This window comes from Rutidosis leptorrhynchoides, chromosome 6, assembly GCF_046630445.1.
Source record: "Rutidosis leptorrhynchoides isolate AG116_Rl617_1_P2 chromosome 6, CSIRO_AGI_Rlap_v1, whole genome shotgun sequence".
Lineage (NCBI taxonomy): Eukaryota > Viridiplantae > Streptophyta > Magnoliopsida > Asterales > Asteraceae > Rutidosis > Rutidosis leptorrhynchoides.
In genome coordinates this window covers 244,052,819-244,063,396 of record NC_092338.1, presented here as the reverse complement: position 1 = coordinate 244,063,396, position 10,578 = coordinate 244,052,819, and the positions used below count along the sequence as shown (strand labels likewise).

General features: G+C 33.7%; 1 non-coding gene across 1 annotated transcript; it reads left to right on the top strand.

Annotated features, from left to right (window-relative positions):
• The first annotated feature begins 292 nt into the window (after positions 1-292).
• LOC139856345 (small nucleolar RNA R71) lies at positions 293-399 on the top strand. Its single transcript, XR_011761832.1, has one exon. It is a non-coding gene; the product is annotated as a small nucleolar RNA R71 (small nucleolar RNA).
• The last annotated feature ends 10,179 nt before the right edge of the window (positions 400-10,578 follow it).

Sequence of the window (10,578 nt, the reverse complement as noted above, 5' to 3'; positions counted from 1 at the left end):
TTCAAACATAATGAGACTCGGTTTAATAGACTTTGCTTATCGAGTCGAATCATATAAGATTATGTTTAAATTTGGTCGGAAATTCCCGGGTCATCACACAGAGAGTTGCGCAGATGATGAAGTTGTTTCACCACTGTTCCAGTCATGATAATGCATTGTCATATTCTTGAGCAATTCCCATGCTTCATCTGCGGTTTGGTTCATCAGATTTCCTTGAGCTGCTGCATCGATCGTTGTCCTATGATTTACTGTAAGACCATTGTAGAAGGTACAGATTTGAGCTGACCGTTCTAGTTGGTGATTAGGGCACTTCTTCAGCAAGGTTTTGAATCGCTCCCATGCAGTGCAAATAGATTCATCATAACTTTGTCTGAAGTTAATGATGTCATTCTTTAGTTTGGTTTGTTTAGAAGGACGGAAATATTTGATTATGAATTTAGTAGCCATCTCCGTCCATGAAGTGATGGAATCTTTTTCCAGTCCTTCGAACCATGTTTGAGCATGATGAGTGAGAGAATATGGAAACAAGTATAGCCGGACTATATGTTGTCCGATCCCTGGATGTTTGTAGGAGTTCGAAAGAGATATGAATTTATCAAGTTGAGAATTAGGATTGTCATTCGGTAATCCAAGAAACTGACAGCTATTTTGGATGAGCTGGATGATATGATGTTTTAACTCGAACGAGTATCCTTGAATCTCTGGAAATCTGATTGGTCCTCCTCGACCTTCAATCGAGGGTTTGGTATTTTCTGAGAAAGTAACGCGTAATGCCATTTGATTTCTGATTTGTGCTTCCTTGCGTGCTTTAGAAATTATTGCGTCTGGATCAGGTACGAATAACAACGGCCCTAGTCATACACTGGCTATGCCTTTTTGTTTGTTAATTTTAAGCAAATAAACTAAACTTCTAAGGTAATCTAAGGTAATTCTAATGTAATCTAAGGTAATCTTAATCTAAGGTAGTCTAAAGTAATCTAATTTAGTCTAACTATCCTAAGGTTGAATATGTTTTTGGTTCTTGCTACTGATTCCCTGGTATTTTGAGAACAAAGCTTTGCACGAACTATTCAACAAACCAAGTGGCCAGGCCAACTACGGAGAGGCATGATCCTTTTGGTCCTAATATAATTGGAGACTGTTCGGAAAATCCAACAACCAAGTCCGTGTATAATTGTCTTTCTTTGACACCACTAAATACTTGTGAATAAGTTTGATAGAGAGCAGTATTTTTTGATACTAGTTCCCCGACAGCGGCGCCAAAAACTAGCTTCCCACTTGATATAGCCGAAACGGACGGTTTTATTTGTGCGGTGTCGTTAGGTCGCAACACATTAGAATCAACCGCCAAGAGGGGGGTACTTTTTTAAATTTATATTTAGCGGGGCCTAAATCGTACTACTCCTTATTATGAGTAAGGGAAATATGACCTAGAGTCGTATTTTTAAGATATCAGTAGAATCAAACCTATATTAAAGCTTAAGATAGTTATGAAGGAGTAGTGGTTAACTAATTTTAGGTTTTTCTAGTTTATAAGACAGCTACAGTAAATGCGATAAAATTCATAATTCAGATAAGGTTAAAAGAAGTGCATACTATGATTTCATCAGTTATTCTGCTGAGATTATGGAATGCTGGCTCATGAATAGGCAGAGGCCTTGTATTCATTACACTGGTCCAAAACGCCCCTGTCGTAAGACATGTCACTGGGTAATGCGATAGGCTTGAAGATTCTGAATAGACAGTAACGTCCCTTACCCCCGACGCCCGTGCAGTCAGACTACAGGCATACACGTTCAGACGGCTCATCCAATTGAGCGACTCGGTTGGGTGACGTATTAACATTCTACAAAGGTCTAAACTTTCTTAAGCATAATAGAGTATAGGGTTTACCATACCCGGGACACGTGATGTGTTTCAATGCTTTCATTAATGATTGATTTTAAAAGATAGTTGGGCCCTTAAAAAGAGTTCAACCATAGAGAACACCATGGCCAAGTCAGGTTAACTTCCAAGAACACATTCGGTTATCCTAACGGTCCAATCCTTTATGTGTTTAAACAAATAGTTCCTTAATTAACTAAGAATCCCTCAAGCGGGGTGCAATGCTTGAGACCGCGTTATGGTGCAGTGTACTAATCAACACTGGTCGTGTTCCATGGCCTTACTTAGCAGAGGTACAGCTTACAATAACTGTTGTGCTTCAACATGCACGTACAAAGTTTATATGCTTGGTGACTACAATAGCATGGTCTGGGACCGACATTGTACTAAGGGTCTAGTCAGATGTTTCACTACGAAAGAGTCCTCAGTCAAAATCCAAAGCTTGATAGACTTACTACAACCGGTGTACCAAAGGGTGACATAGATAGTGTACTCTGAATCAGCGTTCACGACTTCCCAATAACAGATCCAATAACTACGTTCTATTAGTTGGAAAAGCGATTGAGTTCAAAGCATAATCGGAAAACATTTCAACAACATACACAAACCATAACATTATTTCGGCATTATAACTGCTTACATCATAGCATACACTAAAGATAACTACTCGCTAATCATGGCAACAATATCACAGAACATAATGATAGAAGACATTATATAATGATAAAGGATAGAAGTACCAGTAGATTAAACGAGTTTCGAATACAAAAGTGACAACTTCAAACTCCATACCGCTCTTAATACAATCTTCGACGTTCTTCTCCGGGTACTAGGTTTCCCGCACGGTGTCAAAGACCTTGAGAGTATGACTAATATTGTACAAGAGAGAGAGAAAGAAGTGAATTGAAGTATGTGTTGGAATGAATGACAAAGACCCTTTAAATAAGCAAGAAATTTGCCTGCAAACGGCTGGCAGGGCAGTTTGGCAGGCCGTTTGCAAGGACCGTTTGCCAAGCCAAGCCATTTGCTAGGGCCGTTAATCCTGGGCATGTGGCAGGCCATTTTTAAGCCAGGCAAGCCGTTTGGTAGGCTATTTGGCTTGCCTGGTCAGCTGACATTCCTAGATCGTAACTTGATTTCTTGTCCTTCACCGTTTTCGCTCTAGAATCTTTGATTTAGCTCCGATTCTCTTGATTCTTTTTGTACCATCTTCGTAATTACTTGTTCTTCAATTCTAACTGACGAAGTGGGTATTTTGCCAATAAAGTTCGAATCTTTCTTGTTTTTAGGCCTTAATACCGGGGTGAAAGCGTGACTTTTTAGCCGATATCAGAGTAGTACGATATAGGCCTTGCTAAATATAAATTTAAAACTATTGCTCTCTCTATAGTGAACCGAACTTTTCCATGTTTATATATATTAAATGAGATTGATATTTATATGATTGAATGTTTCCAATATGATAAACAATTAAACTTGTTAAGACTTGATTATTTGAAATGAGTTTCATATAGACAATTGACCACCCAAGTTGACCGGCGAATCACGAACGTTAAAAACTTGTAGAAACTACATGATGTTATATAAATGGATATATATATATATGGTAAACATGAGATTATGATAAGTAATTATCTTCATAAATATGTTAACAATGAGTTATATACAAACAAATGAGTTTATTGATTTATGAAACTCGAAAATGATATATATAATGATTATCATTATAACAACGTCTTACTAAATACTTATGTATCATATTAAGATATTGTTACACTGTATTTAACATGATAAAATGATAATTAAGTAAATCATTAAGTGTGTTAACAATGAATTACATATGTAAAAACACTACTAACTTAAGGATTTCAAAACGAGACATATATGTAACGATTATCGTTGTAATAGTATTTTAACATATATATATGATGTTAAGATATATTTATACACCATGTTATTATGATAACATAACAATTTAACATCTTATTTAAGTATTATAACAATGGATTAATTACATTTAATAAGATCGTTAACTTAAAGGTTTCAAAACAACACTTACATGTAACGACTAACAATGACTTAACAACTCAGTTAAAATGTATATACATGTAGTGTATTAATATGTATTAGTACACTTTAGAAAGACTTCAAGACACATATCAAAGTACTTCTACTTAGCAAAAATGCTCACAATTACATTCTCATTCATTTTCATCAACAATTCTACTCGTATGTACCCGTATTCGTACTCGTACAATACACAGCTTCTAGATGTATTTACTATTGGTATATACACCTTTAATCATTCATTCTTAGCAGCTATATTAGAGTCAAAAACATGTGGAACTATTATTTAACAACTTGTATGACAAATGAGCTAAAAACAAACTTAAGGATCTTTTTTTTTCTTTATAACAAGTAATCCCGTTTTTATGATTTCACCCCATTTTCTCATACTTACACTCCAAATTCTCTCTCAAAATACTCCTAACATCATACTTGATCATCTCCAAGGATTTTCACCATCGTTTAGCTTCAATTACAAGCTTTAATCATTATAAAAACAACCATTCAAGAACACTTCAAGAAATCTTTCAAACTTGCTAGCTTACTTCCAAGCTTGCAAATCCATTTCAAGTGATCATCCAATCTCAAGAAATCTTTCTTATTTACAGTAAGATATCTTTCTAATTCAAGGTAATACTCATACTCAAACTTTGATTCAATTTCTATAACTATAACAATCTTATTTCGAGTGGAAATCTTACTTGAACTTGTTTTTGTGTCATGATTCTACTTCAAGAACTTTCAAGCCATCCAAGGATCCTTTGAAGCTAGATCTATTTTTCTCTTTTTTATTAGGTTTATCCACAAAACTTGAGGTAGTAATGATTTTCATAACATCATTCGATTCATACATATAAAGCTATCTTATTCGAAGATTTAAACTTGTAATCACTAGAACATAGTTTAGTTAATTCTAAACTTGTTCGCAAACAAAGTTAATCCTTATAAATTGACTTTTAAAATCAACTAAACACATGTTCTATATCTATATGATATGCTAACTTAATGATTTAAAACCTGGAAACACGAAAAACACCGTAAAACCGGACATACGCCGTCGTAGTGAAACAGGGAGCTGTTTTGGGTTAGAAAAATTAAGACAATCTTAATCTTTGAATTAGAAGTTTGTTTTCTGGAAAAATGATATTACATATGAACATGATACTATATCCAAAAATCATGGTTAAACACAAAGTGGAAGTATGTTTTTCAAAATGGTCATCAAGATGTCGTTCTTTCGACGGAAACAACAACCTCTTTAAAAATTGACTTGTAACCTGTATTTCCAACTATAAACTTATACTTTTTCTGTTTAGTTTCATAAATTTCAGTTCATTATGAAACCATAGCAATTTGAATCACTCAAAACGGATTTGAAACGAAGAAATGACGGGTAAAACAAAATTGGATAAATTTGCTAGTTTTAGCTACGAAAATTTTGTAACAAATCTAGACTAAACATATCCTAACTAATTTATATTGTATTATACATATTATGTAATCTTGGGATACCATAGACACATATGCAATGTTTTGACATATCATATCGACCCATCTATATATATATTTCGGAACAACCATAGACACTCTATATGCAGTAATGTTTGAGTTAGCTATACAGAGTTGAGGTTGATTCCAAAATATTATATATACTTTGAGTTGTGATCTAGCCTGAGACTTGTATACACTGGGTCGTGGATTGATTCGAGATAATATATATTGATTTATTTCAGCACATATAACTGTGGACAACTAGTTGTAGGTTACTAACGAGGACTGCTAACTTAACAAACTTAAATCATAAAAACATAATAAAAAATGTTGTGAATATATTTAAATCATACTTTGATATATAATTACATATTTGTTATAGGTTCGTGAATCGACCAGTGGCCAAGTCTTATTTCCAACAAAGGAAAAATCTGTGAAAGTGAGTTATAGTCCCACTTTTAAAATCTATTATTTTTGGGATGAGAATACATGCAGTTTTATAAATGTTTTACAAAATAGACACAAGTGATCAAAATTACATTCTATGTTGAATTATCGAATCGAATATGCCCCTTTTTAGCTTGGTAGCCTAAGAATTGGTGTTTATTATAATTGCCACCAATTGACGCGAATCCTATAGATAGATCTATTTGGCCCAACAAGCCTCATCCGAGTTACAGATGCTTTGGTACTTCGATTTATCATGTCCGATGAGAGTCCCGGAATGATGGGGATATTCTATATGCATCATGTTAAGGTCGGTTAACAGGTGTTCATCATATGAATGATTTTTATGCAGATTGCATGTTATTTATGAGAAATGGAAATATGAAATCTTGTGGTCTATTATTACGATTTGATAAATATATAGGTTAAACCTATAACTCACCAACATTTTTATTGACGTTTAAAGCATGTTTCTTCTCAGGTGATTATTAAGAGCTTCCGCTGTTGCATGCTAATTTATGGATAAGAGTTGGAGTCAGCATGCTTGTATAATATTGTTTAAAAACTGCATTCGAAGACTTAAATTGATGTGTAATATTATTGTAAACCATTATGTAATAATCGTGTGAAAACGCTATATTTTAGATTATCATTATTTGATAATCGTCGTAATATTTTTAAACCATTATCGATAAAATAAAGGTTATGGTTTGTTTTCAAATCGAATGCAGTCTTTGAAAAATGTCTCATATAAAGGTCAAAACCTCGCAACGAAATCAATTAATATGGAACGTTTATAAATCGATATGAACGGGACATTTCAGTTGGTATCCGAGCGTTGGTCTTAGAGAACCATAAATTTACATTAGTGTATCTTATCGAGTATGTAGGATGCATTAGTGAGTCTGGACTTCGACCGTATATTTTTCTTTAAAAACGATTGCTTAACACTTTTTGTTGAAAACTATATATATTTAACATGTAAATATTATGTGATATATTAATCTCTTAACGTATTTGATAATGTGTGATAGATGTCTACCTCTAGTACAAATCTCATCGACTCACCTAATAATAATGAAGAGTCGAATATATTTTGTGAAGATTCACAAATTCCCGAAGAGGAACCGGAAGAAGAGGAACCGGAAGAGGAGGAACCGGAAGATGAAGAACCAGAAGAAGTGGTTTCGGAGGGGGAAATTTTAGGAACCACTGAAAAACAGACAAATAAAAGAAAACCCTCAACTAATGGACCAAAATTAATAATGGTCAATGGTGTTTCCGTCGAGGAAGCAAAATATTGGGAAGATTACAAATTTTCTGATGAATCGGTTCCCGATGAGGATTCTGATGATGTTATAGAAATTACCTCAACCCAATTTTAAAAAGCAAAAGAAAATAATAAGGGAAAGGGCATCAAAATAGAGAAACCTGATTCCATCCCCGATGAACTTTATATGTATCGTCAACACCAGTATTTCTTAAGTTGTAACAATAACCCAGGAACCTCTAAGCCACCAGGTTTTTCTAAATCATCTGTGAAAACAACGGCTCGTATTAGAGGAACATCATATATCCCTAGAAAATTAGCAAAACGAAACAGGTCCGAAGAGGAAGAAACTAGTGCGTCGGAATAAAGAATTGTAATCATGAGGTGTAAAATATGTAAAATAAGTGTGCTTGTACTTTTCTTGTTGTATGTGAAATTGCTTGTATTATTATCTTTTACGAATCTAATTCTCGTCTGTTTTATAGTATAAAAACACAATGGATGTTAAGGATAGATAACCAAAAATTTTAGAAGACCTACCCGGGGACATGATTGATGAAATCTTGTCTAAAGTCGGTCAGAATTTGTCGGCACAATTATTTACGGCAAAATTAGTTTGTAGAACATTTGAAGAACGTTCCAGGCATGCCTTAGTTTATAAAAGGATTTCATTTGAAAGATAGGGTATATCACATTGGGGACACCGTAAGTTACGCCGTGTTTTCTTTAAAGCGTTAAATGCGGGAAACCCAAATACAATTTTACGCTACGGGTTAAGAACCTATTTTAACTCAACATATCCCAATGTAGAACGTCGTGAGTTAGAAAGAGCTTCTAACATGAAACATAAAGAAGCATGTTATGCTTACGGGTTAGTGATGTTCGCTTCTCACCAAAGTGAGAAAAAGAACATCGGATTACAACTTTTAAATAACACCTTCCCACAAGTGACGGATTCAGTAGTTGGGGTAAGAAACAAGGTTTTTAGATTGTTATGGGGCTGTTGGGCATTACGAAACCCTCGTCCCTTGACGACGTTACAACATGCTGTCTTTTCAATGGCCACAACGGTTATGTTCCACAAGACCAGGGATGGGAAGTAGTCTTAGTAAAACCAGAATGCATGACTTGTTTCTGGACTTATGAATTACGTGTTTTTATTTCCTTTGCTGAACGACTTGCGTATTAACTAGGATTGTTGTCATAACTGTTTTGTATCAAAGTCATTGTGTGCTATATTTCATGCTATATGTAAAATAGCGGTATTGTAAATTTGTAAAAATATTGTATAAAAGTTTGAACGCGAAATATTATTGTATTTAGTTTTTCAAATAGAATTGTAGTAGTTGAATTGTATAGTAGCTACTAAGTATGAACTTAACGGGTAGGTATTACCCGAATTAAAACTTATAAAACGCTAATATGAAGAAAAAGCTTTTATAAAAGAGTTCATATTATGCTACGAAATACTATTGACTACTCTTAAATTCTATATGATTAACTCAATTCTTTTGGCTATTTTTGAAGGAAATGGCACCGACGACTCGTTAGAGCTTGAACATGAGTGAGGAAGACTTTCATGTTTTCCTTGCTGCGAACATAGCTGAAGGTTTTTCCTATGCCCAAGAGACATATTGAATTAATGTGGCTAATATGTTATGATCCAAGTCGGGTCATACCCAATAACAAGCTTGCCGACACCTTAATCGTATTTAATCTTAATGAATGGATCATTAAATAAATACGCGACACTTGGATTTTAGAAAATCAGTTTTTCAAAATGTTATCACTTGAGATAAATTATTTGGATAATTTATATATAATTGTTTATAAGTTTAAATGATTATATTGTGTTATATTTTATAAAAGGGTTTATAAAATATAAAAGTAACATAAAAATATATACATGTTTTATATATATATATATATATATCTAGTTTATATATATGTATAAATACATTGTTATATAATATATATATGGTGCATAATTTGTGACTCCAAGACTCACAAGCATGCCTTGTTTATGTTTACTTTTAATAACACACAAGTGCCAAGGTGCATGCTTATGTATTAACCAAGGCCTTGACTCAAGAGGGAGAGCATAATACACATAAAAGTGACTTCAAAATTCTGGTTTAGCAGCCCCCATTGCCAAACTGTTTTGGAGGAAAAAGGAGGTTCCTTTGCTTGCTCTTTGATCACATTCAAGTGTTCTAAATCCTAACTAAATATAAAGGGTGTGTTGGTGATCAAAGCTTGGGGTATACTACACTTGAGGCTTCAAGTTAGAGGCTACATTCTCATCATCTCCTTCATTAGTTTCTGCACTTTTCAGAGGTGCTGCTGTTCGGTTTTTACAAAGAGAAGAAAGAGGGTTTGAAGCTAGGATTCAAGGTGCTTAAAGTCTAGCCAATACAAGGGTGTGTTGGTACTTTGTTTCATCATCTTTCTCATCATCATTCAAGCAATTTTCAGCCCTTAAACTTAGTTTAAGGAGGTATAAAATTCTATCTTTTCTTGTTAATTAGTAAGCATAATATTCACAACTTGATCCTAGAAGGGATTTGGCTTTAATTGGTTTAAAGATAACAAGTTTAATTTGTAATTACACGCTTCCGTTTTGATTATAATCTTAAATGGTTTTAAGAGTTTCAAACTTGTTAAATCCCAACAATGGTATCTAGAGCCGAAGTTGTTGAAATATGCTTCGAATTGTTGTTTTAAACCCACTATATTTGCAATCTATGAACATGCATGAATGTAGATTGCAAAAACAAATGGGTTTGGGTGGGTTTATGATGAATGCCGAATTCAAAAGGGTCCAAAAGTGGGTTTGGGCTCTTCCATTTGGTTAATATTTGGTTGCATGTTAATGTTCACAATCTTAGCCTTGACCTTGTGTTGCATGCATTATGTTTGGATGATTTGTAATGTTATTTGGCTTGTAATATTATTCATTCATATGGCATGTAATAATTCATTCATTTGGCTATGTAATTTGTTTTACATTTGGTATGTAAAATAGAATAGGTTGTATTTTCATTTTCTAGATAAAAATGTATTAGGATACATATTTTTTAAAAATGAAGATACAAGATGATGAAGACTTGAAGAACATAAGGAGCATATGGATGCAAGGTTAAGTGGGAGATTTGAAATCTCCTACTTTATATTTTTACCCCTTAACCCGGTGACATTTGTTTTCGGCTAAACAAATGTCCACCAAAATGGCTAGATTGTGAACATACTTGTTTTGCATGTGTGGTTGTTTGTTTGTTTATTGTATTGTATGTTTGGTTGATACAATTAATCACAAGATAACAACAAGCAAAACGACAATTTAAATGGTTAAATTAGATGTATTAATGACATGCAAAACGACAATTTAATTGGTTAAATTAAAAGCAACTAAAGACGTT